This window comes from Pseudophryne corroboree, chromosome 8, assembly GCF_028390025.1.
Source record: "Pseudophryne corroboree isolate aPseCor3 chromosome 8, aPseCor3.hap2, whole genome shotgun sequence".
NCBI classification, from domain to species: Eukaryota; Metazoa; Chordata; class Amphibia; order Anura; family Myobatrachidae; genus Pseudophryne; species Pseudophryne corroboree.
The window spans coordinates 476,069,257-476,081,616 of NC_086451.1; the positions used below are offsets into that span (position 1 = coordinate 476,069,257).

General features: G+C 44.8%; 1 pseudogene; it reads right to left on the bottom strand.

Moving 5' to 3' along the window:
* Positions 1 to 3,088: 3,088 nt before the first annotated feature.
* Positions 3,089 to 3,207, bottom strand: LOC134953624 (5S ribosomal RNA; annotated as a pseudogene).
* Between the last annotated feature and the right edge of the window lie 9,153 nt (positions 3,208 to 12,360).

Genomic DNA, 12,360 nt, shown 5'->3' on the forward strand with positions numbered 1-12,360 from the left:
ATCTACAGATGATTAGAAGATAGACGAGTATTAAATGAACACTCTGCAGAAGATGAACTGTGAGATTAGTGTTTGCGGTCATTATCCTGTTTCGTGAGTAATCGTCATATCTATATACCCACAATATTTCAATCAAAACATTTCTTATTGCATAAAATGTTCCATATAAAGTTCTGCATAAAGTAGTTTGTGGGAGGGAAAGTATAATTTTCTGAAATGAAACAATATTACTGTCATTTTTAATGCAGCATTTAAATTAAATGTTTTGAGCAGATTTTAAGTGGGACATTTGGAGTATTGGCGTTTCTGTATTCTGTGTAATATCCATCATTATTCATCGTGAAATGGAACATTCCCCGACTAATGTGACAAAAGACAATATTGGAGCTTTTTTTTATATTTTTTTAACGATGATCGTTTTGCAGAGATTTATTAAAAATCTGGTTTCTGTGACATAAAACAGCTTCACTTTCCTGTCTGTAGAAGATGAGAAGTAATATTTAGATGACTGGTCTTTTCTTTTGTAGTCTTTCGTGTGTTGTAAAACTGTGTTAGTCGATAACACACGGTAGTGGTATTATTTGGTTTTGAACAAACAATATATACTGTCCTTTAACAGTTTTATAATAGAGCTGTTCATTTTTACATTCCTCTGACTGCTCTTTAGTTGTGTCCAAGTCAGGACACATGCGGGAATTTTGCCATTTATATGATAAAAGCAACATTTTCTTATAGAGTATGTTATTGTACTGTAAATTAATGTCACAACTGGGCGCTCAACATTGGGGGAAGGTGTGGACCTTTGAGTTGATTTTTTAAAGATGCATGAACTACTTTTGTTTTGACTGTCAGTTAAATTTCCAACACATTTTGGTGGTCATTCCGAGTTGATTGCTAGCTGCATTCGTTCGCTGTGCAGCGATCAGGCAAAAAAATGGCACTTCTGTGCATGCTTATGCAGCGCAATGTACACACGCAACGTATTATTACAACAAACTATGTAGTTTCACACAGGGTCTAGCGAAGCTTTTCAGTCGCACTGGTTGCTGCAGAGTGATTGACGTGAAGTGGGCGTTTCTGGGTGGCAACTGACCGTTTTCAGGGAGTGTTCGAAAAAACGCAGGCGTGCCAGGAAAAACGCAGGCGTGGCTGGTCGAACGCAGAGCGTGTTTGTGACATAAAATCAGGAACTGAACAGTCTGAAGTGATTGCAAGCGCTGAGTAGGTATTGAGCTACTCTAAAACTGCACAAAAAAACTTTGTAGCCGGTCTGCGATCCTTTCGTTCGCACTTCTGCTAAGCTAAAATACACTCCCAGTGGGCGGTGCATAGTGTTTGCACGGCTGCTAAAAACAGCTAGCGAGCGATCAACTCGGAATGACCACCTTTATGTCATCTGTATATGTGAAATCGTTGCCTGATTTTAGTTAGGTCATCAAGCTTGCATGCTTGTGCACACAATAAGGACCAAACATGCCCTTTCAATGCCTGCGATGCACAGAGTGGTAATAGCAGGAACGGAGGAGGGTAAGTAGTATTAATGGAGCAGGAGGAGGCAGAGATCAGGACAGGAAGGGCAGAGATTGGGCTTGGAGAAGGGAGGAGAGCCAACTGAATAGCCGAAAAATGTGGTTAGGTCTTATACATTATGGTACATATACTGTAGATAAGATCTTTTTTTCCTAATTAGTATTTAAGTTTCAATCAAGTACATGGGTATAAATAGTAATGGTAAAAGTGAGCCACGTGGGGGATAAAACATTATTATTATTATTATTATTATTATTATTATTATTATTATTACTACATTTTATTTATAGGGCGCCACAAGTGTTTCGCAGCGCCGTACAAAGGACAGTACAGGGAGACAAAACTTAGCATTACAGTAAATAAATAACAGAAATAGAGTACAGGTAACAGAGAGCACCACAATTCTCATATACAACACAGCTAAGATGTAAGTAGTGAGAGAGTAATCATTGTACTACTAGGGGCTGGCGGCCATAGATAGAGATGAGCCTTTACCAGCAGGAGAAGAAGCGGGTAAAGATGGTCGCTAAGTAGGAGAGATCTGTGAGTGATATGTGTCGAGAAGAGGGCTTAGACAACAAGAGAAAAGAGGGCCCTGCTCTGAAGAGCTAACAATCTAGTGGTCATGTAAAGCATACATGGCTACCTCTGACTAGCAACAAGAATGAGACTGAACTACGTCTAGCATAGACAAAAGACTAAAAAAATTAACAAACAAAAATATAGATAAGAAAGGAGAAGTACTATGGAGAGTACACCCGCCCCCCCCTGAACAGTATTATTATTAAGAGGTAGATTACTAGAGCTTCTGAAAATTAAAAGGTTGCCCATAGCAACCAATCACATTCTAATTGTCATTTTTCTATTGCATTCTAGAAAATTATAGAATGAATCTCATTGGTTAGAATAATATTATAATAATAGTTTTATTTAAATGCCATACTGTTAGGGTTACTGTATGCGTGTAGTTGTCATGTATAGGGGTTATACCGCACAGTTGATAAGTAGATTTAAACAGCAGATAGTTTATTTACCAAAATACACTGATGAAGGAAAGAAAATATTTTTTCTAATCGATCTCAATTTGGCGGTGCACCCAATGTCAGTAGCAGAACATATTGGACAAAAGGAGAGAAAGAAGACTCTTTTGTGGGTGCACTCTTGTATAATTGTGAAAGTATCAAAGAAATAGATTAAAATTCAATATTTATTGTTGATAAACATAAAACACATAGTAGTTGAATATGCAAGTGAAAAAAAAGGAATACATATAAACACTGGAACCGATAATATAGATGTTAATGTCAGATAATGGTTCAAAAGCTGCCTGGGTAACAACAATCTTTCAAATATATGGTCAATCCATAAAGTCTCAATTGGCTGCCTAAACTGTATATTTTTAAAGTCGAGCTAGACACTTAGCGCCTCAATGGTAGTTTGATGATGTGAACGGCTGTATTATTTACACCTGGCTTTAGGATACAGATAGAGAACAGATTGAAATAAGGAAAGATGAATCTGCTGTCAGTGTTAGACAATGAGCCTGGCCGCCCAAAATTTTCTACTAAACCGAGTATTCCTCAAGAGTCTCCCACTTGAGTACTGACTTGGCCCAACACTGCTTAGCTTCCAAGATCGGAAGGATTCGGGCGTTACCAGTGTGGTATGATAGTAGAGAATTGATGATTGCTTCTGGAATCACTGATGAGAGTTCATGAATACCATAAATGGTGGAGGGAAGTAATGAGTAAAAGAGAAGGGGAGATGAAGTGAAAAGAGGGATCTGCTGCCAATGTTAGACAGAGGTGAACCCCTGAATCAATGGTGAGAGTCCCGAAATTATAGTGATAGTCAGAAAATGAAGTTCAGTGAGACGGTCGTTCTTATGAATAAATGATGATAACTATTCAATATGAAGGAGGAACAAAGGAGAAAAAATCTATAAATGGTGTCACAATGTTGATACTAATTGTAGATAATATCTCTCACGGAAATTGTACATATATGTCCTTAATTGGTTGATATAAATACATACACCTCTATAATGAGATGAATATAAGCAGAAATAGGGGAGAACACCAGATGTCAATTGATGGATAATTAAAGTGAATTAAATGGATTAATGGATCCACAGTGAGAAATGAATAAATCTCAAAAATGCAGCAACTGGAATAATATACTTGATGTCACTGTTAAAGAGCTAAGGCAAAAGAAAAAAGCTATGATAGCTATGATAGTACAACGAAGATAGATCATAAGAGAAAATCAATAGAGCCACTGTAATGAATAAGTTTAAATACAGGCTACTGAAATAGTATATATTTTATATAAGAAAAAAGACAATTTTGATAACACGGGTGACCTGGAGACAGATATTACCCGTGTCAATGTCTTTATGAAGATCAGATGCTGTATAGCGGAAGAATCAGGTACCGTGGATCCAGGGGGCTGAAAAGCCGCTTGGCTGGCGTTGAATACCGAAAAATCTGTGGTCACGGGGTGATCATGACAAAGTCCGATGTTGGTCAAGATGCGCTGTGGATCCAATAATCGGAAGCAATTCAGTGGATGCGGCGCAGGGAAGCAGTGGAGAATGTCCGTGAGCAGCCGTGTCTGAGTCCGGGATTGTAGTAGGCAGTGGAGAGTGTCCGTGAACAGCCGTGTCAGAGTCCGGGATTGTATTAGGCATACATGCCGTGTGAATGCGCTGTGAGTCTCGGAAGCTGTGTTGACGTTTGGTTCAGGAATACAAAATGCAGATAGGCAGGCAGAGACATCCGTGATCCCAGAGTAGCTGCGGTTCGGAAGACGCGTTTCGCCCGTTCACCGGGCTTGGTCACTTCCTGTACGGTACTGGGCTATCGTGTGCTTATATCTCAGGACGTTTACAAACAGAAGAGTCGAGAACTGATGACAAGATTACAAGCCCGGGGATATAGCAAACGCTCTTTAAGGAGAGCCCAACATTCCGTCTTCAAAATCAGAAGAGAATCTTTGATCTTCCAAAATAAACCTCAAGTGAATAGTGAAGATTCTAAAATCCGGTTTGTGGGCACTTTTTGTCCGGAATGGCACTTACTAAAAAGTGCAATCCAAAAACATCTTCCAGTTCTCCACCTAGACCCAGAGTTATCACCCCTTCTAGATTCTACTCTGCAGATTAGTTGGAGAAGATTGAGCAACATCAAAGACATGCTTGTTCAAAGTCACTTTTCACACGACCCAAAGAAATCAAGAAATGTTACGGGATCCTTCCCCTGTGGGTAATGCAAAGCTTGCCCACAGATACAAATAACTGACAAGGTGAAGGATAGATTGGGGCGTGATGTCTCAATCCAGCATTTTTTCAATTGTGATACACAAGGATTAGTCTACTGCTTAACCTGTAGCTGTAACCAATGGTATGTCGGTATGACAACGAGAAAATTTAAAACAAGAATTCTTGAACACATGGGCTCCATTAGGAATGCAGCATCAGATTTGCAGAAAGGCAAAAAACTAACATCTGTTGCCAGGCACTACCACTCCCAACACCAAGGCCTGTCTTGTGAGATGCGTGCCTTCGGACTGGACAAAGTCCATTTAGGCATACGTGGGGGCGATCTCACCAAAGAACAAAGAACATTACAGTAAATGAATAACTAAAACAGACCACATGTAACAATTATCACCACAATTCTCAGAACACAGGCCCTCATTCCGAGTTGTTCGCTCGCTAGCTGCTTTTAGCAGCATTGCACACGCTAAGCCGCCGCCTACTGGGAGTGAATCTTTGCTTTGCAGAATTGCGAACGAAAGATTAGCAGAATTGCGAATAGAATAGCGATCAGAAATGTCTTTGCAGTTTCCGAGTAGCTCGAGACTTACTCTGCCACTGCGAACAGTTCAGTCCTTTTCGTTCCTGGTTTGACGTCACAAACACACCCAGCGTTCGCCCAGACACTCCCCCGTTTCTCCAGCTACTTCCGCGTTTTTCCCGAAAACGCCAGCGTTTTTTCACACACTCCCATAAAACTGCCAGTTTCCGCCCAGAAACACCCACTTCCTGTCAATCACACTCCGATCACCAGAACGAAGAAAAAACTTCGTTAAGCCGTGAGTAAAATACCAAACTTCTTAGCAACTTTACTTGGCGCAGCCGCGGTGTGAACATTGCGCATGCGCAGTTTGCAGAAAATCGCTGCGATGCAAAGAAAAATAACGAGCGAACAACTCGGAATGAGGGCCACAGTACAGCTGAGATGTAAGAAAGCAAAGGAGTAATTGGCGTACTACTAGCGGCGGGCAGCCATTGGAAGAGATGAATGGTTACAAGCGAGAGGAGATGTGGGTATAGACGGTTGCTGAGTAGGAGAGAGCTGTAATTGAAGTGCGAGAGAAGAGGACTGTGTGAACAGGAAAGAAGGGGGCTGTGCTCCAGGGAGCTTACAATCTAGTGGTGGGGGGAGAAAGACATTTGACATGGGGCGCAAGCAAGCAGGTGGTGGCCTGATGGCAGGAAGTAAGCAAGGCAGAGATGTCTAAGACGTGATGCAGGACTTTGGGAGTGCGGCCTAGAGATTAGGTTATATAGAAGAATATACTATGATGAACAGGTGGATTTTCCGGTCCCAATTGATGCTTTACAAGGTTGGGGAGAGTTTGATAGAGCGACGGAGCTTTTTTCAGTGAGGAGGGGCAGCGTGGGCAAAATCTTTGATCCACAGATGGGATGCAGTGACCAGGGTAGAGGAGAGGCAATGGTCATTGGCCGACCAGAGAATGCAGGAGGAAGAATGTAGGGAGATGTAGGGAGGAGTGGTGTTAGAGAGGGCCTTATATGTGAAGGTGAGGAGTTTGAAGAGGATTCTGTAAAGCAATGGGAGCAAGTGCAGGTTTTGCCGAATGGGAGTGGCAGATGTGGATTGACGGGACAGGAAGATAAGTTTGGCTGCGTAGTTGAGAACAGATTAGAGTTCAGCAAGACGGGAGAGTGGGAGGCCAGTGAGGAGAATGTTGCAATAGTCAAGTCATGAGATGACTAGTGAGTGGATAATAAGATTAGTCGCACACTGGGAGAGCTACAGCTTGATGCAAGCGATGTTGCATCGATGGAGCCGACAGGATTGAGATAGAGATTGGATGTTGGGGGTGAAGGAGCGGGAGGAGTCAAGGGTGACACCCAAGTAGTGGAATTTCGGAATGGGGGAAGATGAACAGTGGTAGAAATATGGGGGGGGGGGGGGGGGCTCTGGATGGAAGAGAGATGATGAGTTTGGTTTTGTCCATGTTGAGTTTCAAAAGAGTGCTCAGACATCCAGGAGGAGATGGCGGTGAAGAAGCTGGATATCTGGGAGAGGACAGAGTGGGAGAGGTCAGGAAAGGGGAAGTATAGCTGCATATCATCTGCATAGGAGTGGTATTGAAGGCCGAAGTACAGTAGCTTATGAGTGCTCTCAGGGAAGAGGTGTACAGGGAGAAGAGAAGGGGGAAAAGGACAGAACCCTGGGGGACACTGATGGGGAGGATGGAGGGAAGTGAGGTGGAGCCAGAGGCAGACACCAAGAAGGAGTGGTTAGCAAGGTAAGAGGTGAACCAGGCAAGGACAGTGCTAGAGAGGGCAGTGGTTAGGAGGGCATGGAGGAGCAGAGAGGATTAGACACAGTGGGGTATATTTACTAAGGTCCCGATTTTGACCGAGATGCCGTTTTTTCATCAAAGTGTCATCTCGGTAATTTACTAAGCAATAATCACAGCAGTGATGAGGGCATTCGTATTTTTTTGGAAGTCCAACAAAAAAAATACGAATGAATACACCATCGGTCAAAACGCGGCTGTTTAAGTATGAATCTCGGTAATTTACTAAGAAGTGCAAAGCAAAAAAAAAAAAAAACACTGCCGTGAAAAATTACAACTCGTAAAAAAGTGCTAAAAAAAAACAGACCTGCTTTTTTAATCCGTGATTGTATAGGCATTAGAGATGAGCGCCTGAAATTTTTCGGGTTTTGTGTTTTGGTTTTGGGTTCGGTTCCGCGGCCGTGTTTTGGGTTCGACCGCGTTTTGGCAAAACCTCACCGAATTTTTTTTGTCGGATTCGGGTGTGTTTTGGATTCGGGTGTTTTTTTCAAAAAACACTAAAAAACAGCTTAAATCATAGAATTTGGGGGTCATTTTGATCCCAAAGTATTATTAACCTCAAAAACCATAATTTACACTCATTTTCAGTCTATTCTGAATACCTCACACCTCACAATATTATTTTTAGTCCTAAAATTTGCACCGAGGTCGCTGTGTGAGTAAGATAAGCGACCCTAGTGGCCGACACAAACACCGGGCCCATCTAGGAGTGGCACTGCAGTGTCACGCAGGATGTCCCTTCCAAAAAACCCTCCCCAAACAGCACATGACGCAAAGAAAAAAAGAGGCGCAATGAGGTAGCTGTGTGAGTAAGATTAGCGACCCTAGTGGCCGACACAAACACCGGGCCCATCTAGGAGTGGCACTGCAGTGTCACGCAGGATGGCCCTTCCAAAAAACCCTCCCCAAACAGCACATGACGCAAAGAAAAAAAGAGGCGCAATGAGGTAGCTGTGTGAGTAAGATTAGCGACCCTAGTGGCCGACACAAACACCGGGCCCATCTAGGAGTGGCACTGCAGTGTCACGCAGGATGGCCCTTCCAAAAAACCCTCCCCAAACAGCACATGACGCAAAGAAAAAAAGAGGCGCAATGAGGTAGCTGTGTGAGTAAGATTAGCGACCCTAGTGGCCGACACAAACACCGGGCCCATCTAGGAGTGGCACTGCAGTGTCACGCAGGATGTCCCTTCCAAAAAACCCTCCCCAAACAGCACATGACGCAAAGAAAAAAAGAGGCGCAATGAGGTAGCTGTGTGAGTAAGATTAGCGACCCTAGTGGCCGACACAAACACCGGGCCCATCTAGGAGTGGCACTGCAGTGTCACGCAGGATGTCCCTTCCAAAAAACCCTCCCCAAACAGCACATGACGCAAAGAAAAAAAGAGGCGCAATGAGGTAGCTGTGTGAGTAAGATTAGCGACCCTAGTGGCCGACACAAACACCGGGCCCATCTAGGAGTGGCACTGCAGTGTCACGCAGGATTTCCCTTCCAAAAAACCCTCCCCAAACAGCACATGACGCAAAGAAAAAAAGAGGCGCAATGAGGTAGCTGACTGTGTGAGTAAGATTAGCGACCCTAGTGGCCGACACAAACACCGGGCCCATCTAGGAGTGGCACTGCAGTGTCACGCAGGATGTCCCTTCCAAAAAAAACCTCCCCAATCAGCACATGATGCAAAGAAAAAGAAAAGAAAAAAGAGGTGCAAGATGGAATTGTCCTTGGGCCCTCCCACCCACCCTTATGTTGTATAAACAAAACAGGACATGCACACTTTAACCAACCCATCATTTCAGTGACAGGGTCTGCCACACGACTGTGACTGATATGACGGGTTGGTTTGGACCCCCCCCAAAAAAGAAGCAATTAATCTCTCCTTGCACAAACTGGCTCTACAGAGGCAAGATGTCCACCTCATCTTCACCCTCCGATATATCACCGTGTACATCCCCCTCCTCACAGATTATCAATTCGTCCCCACTGGAATCCACCATCTCAGCTCCCTGTGTACTTTGTGGAGGCAATTGCTGCTGGTCAATGTCTCCGCGGAGGAATTGATTATAATTCATTTTAATGAACATCATCTTCTCCACATTTTCTGGATGTAACCTCGTACGCCGATTGCTGACAAGGTGAGCGGCGGCACTAAACACTCTTTCGGAGTACACACTTGTGGGAGGGCAACTTAGGTAGAATAAAGCCAGTTTGTGCAAGGGCCTCCAAATTGCCTCTTTTTCCTGCCAGTATAAGTACGGACTGTGTGACGTGCCTACTTGGATGCGGTCACTCATATAATCCTCCACCATTCTATCAATGTTGAGAGAATCATATGCAGTGACAGTAGACGACATGTCCGTAATCGTTGTCAGGTCCTTCAGTCCGGACCAGATGTCAGCATCAGCAGTCGCTCCAGACTGCCCTGCATCACCGCCAGCGGGTGGGCTCGGAATTCTGAGCCTTTTCCTCGCACCCCCAGTTGCGGGAGAATGTGAAGGAGGAGATGTTGACAGGTCGCGTTCCGCTTGACTTGACAATTTTGTCACCAGCAGGTCTTTCAACCCCAGCAGACCTGTGTCTGCCGGAAAGAGAGATCCAAGGTAGGCTTTAAATCTAGGATCGAGCACGGTGGCCAAAATGTAGTGCTCTGATTTCAACAGATTGACCACCCGTGAATCCTTGTTAAGCGAATTAAGGGCTGCATCCACAAGTCCCACATGCCTAGCGGAATCGCTCCCTTTTAGCTCCTTCTTCAATGCCTCCAGCTTCTTCTGCAAAAGCCTGATGAGGGGAATGACCTGACTCAGGCTGGCAGTGTCTGAACTGACTTCACGTGTGGCAAGTTCAAAGGGCATCAGAACCTTGCACAACGTTGAAATCATTCTCCACTGCACTTGAGACAGGTGCATTCCATCTCCTATATCGTGCTCAATTGTATAGGCTTGAATGGCCTTTTGCTGCTCCTCCAACCTCTGAAGCATATAGAGGGTTGAATTCCACCTCGTTACCACTTCTTGCTTCAGATGATGGCAGGGCAGGTTCAGTAGTTTTTGGTGGTGCTCCAGTCTTCTGTACGTGGTGCCTGTACGCCGAAAGTGTCCCGCAATTTTTCTGGCCACCGACAGCATCTCTTGCACGCCCCTGTCGTTTTTTAAAAAATTCTGCACCACCAAATTCAAGGTATGTGCAAAACATGGGACGTGCTGGAATTTGCCCATATTTAATGCACACACAATATTGCTGGCGTTGTCCGATGCCACAAATCCACAGGAGAGTCCAATTGGGGTAAGCCATTCCGCGATGATCTTCCTCAGTTGCCGTAAGAGGTTTTCAGCTGTGTGCGTATTCTGGAAAGCGGTGATACAAAGCGTAGCCTGCCTAGGAAAGAGTTGGCGTTTGCGAGATGCTGCTACTGGTGCCGCCGCTGCTGTTCTTGCGGCGGGAGTCCATACATCTACCCAGTGGGCTGTCACAGTCATATAGTCCTGACCCTGCCCTGCTCCACTTGTCCACATGTCCGTGGTTAAGTGGACATTGGGTACAACTGCATTTTTTAGGACACTGGTGAGTCTTTTTCTGACGTCCGTGTACATTCTCGGTATCGCCTGCCTAGAGAAGTGGAACCTAGATGGTATTTGGTAACGGGGGCACACTGCCTCAATAAATTGTCTAGTTCCCTGTGAACTAACGGCGGATACCGGACGCACGTCTAACACCAACATAGTTGTCAAGGACTCAGTTATCCGCTTTGCAGTAGGATGACTGCTGTGATATTTCATCTTCCTCGCAAAGGACTGTTGAACAGTCAATTGCTTACTGGAAGTAGTACAAGTGGGCTTACGACTTCCCCTCTGGGATGACCATCGACTCCCAGCGGCAACAACAGCAGCGCCAGCAGCAGTAGGCGTTACACGCAAGGATGCATCGGAGGAATCCCAGGCAGGAGAGGACTCGTCAGAATTGCCAGTGACATGGCCTGCAGGACTATTGGCATTCCTGGGGAAGGAGGAAATTGACACTGAGGGAGTTGGTGGGGTGGTTTGCGTGAGCTTGGTTACAAGAGGAAGGGATTTACTGGTCAGTGGACTGCTTCCGCTGTCACCCAAAGTTTTTGAACTTGTCACTGACTTATTATGAATGCGCTGCAGGTGACGTATAAGGGAGGATGTTCCGAGGTGGTTAACGTCCTTACCCCTACTTATTACAGCTTGACAAAGGGAACACACGGCTTGACACCTGTTGTCCGCATTTCTGGTGAAATACCTCCACACCGAAGAGCTGATTTTTTTGGTATTTTCACCTGGCATGTCAACGGCCATATTCCTCCCACGGACAACAGGTGTCTCCCCGGGTGCCTGACTTAAACAAACCACCTCACCATCAGAATCCTCCTGGTCAATTTCCTCCCCAGCGCCAGCAACACCCATATCCTCCTCATCCTGGTGTACTTCAACACTGACATCTTCAATCTGACTATCAGGAACTGGACTGCGGGTGCTCCTTCCAGCACTTGCAGGGGGCGTGCAAATGGTGGAAGGCGCATGCTCTTCACGTCCAGTGTTGGGAAGGTCAGGCATCGCAACCGACACAATTGGACTCTCCTTGTGGATTTGGGATTTCAAAGAACGCACAGTTCTTTGCGGTGCTTTTGCCAGCTTGAGTCTTTTCAGTTTTCTAGCGAGAGGCTGAGTGCTTCCATCCTCATGTGAAGCTGAACCACTAGCCATGAACATAGGCCAGGGCCTCAGCCGTTCCTTGCCACTCCGTGTGGTAAATGGCATATTGGCAAGTTTACGCTTCTCCTCCGACAATTTTATTTTAGGTTTTGGAGTCCTTTTTTTACTGATATTTGGTGTTTTGGTTTTGACATGCTCTGTACTATGCCATTGGGCATCGGCCTTGGCAGACGACGTTGCTGGCATTTCATCGTCTCGGCCATGACTAGTGGCAGCAGCTTCAGCACGAGGTGGAAGTGGATCTTGATCTTTCCCTAATTTTGGAACCTCAACATTTTTGTTCTCCATATTTTAATAGGCACAACTAAAAGGCACCTCAGGTAAACAATGGAGATGGATGGATTGGATACTAGTATACAATTATGGACGGGCTGCCGAGTGCCGACACAGAGGTAGCCACAGCCGTGAACTACCGCACTGTACTGTGTCTGCTGCTAATATATAGACTGGTTGATAAAGAGATAGTATACTCGTAACTAGT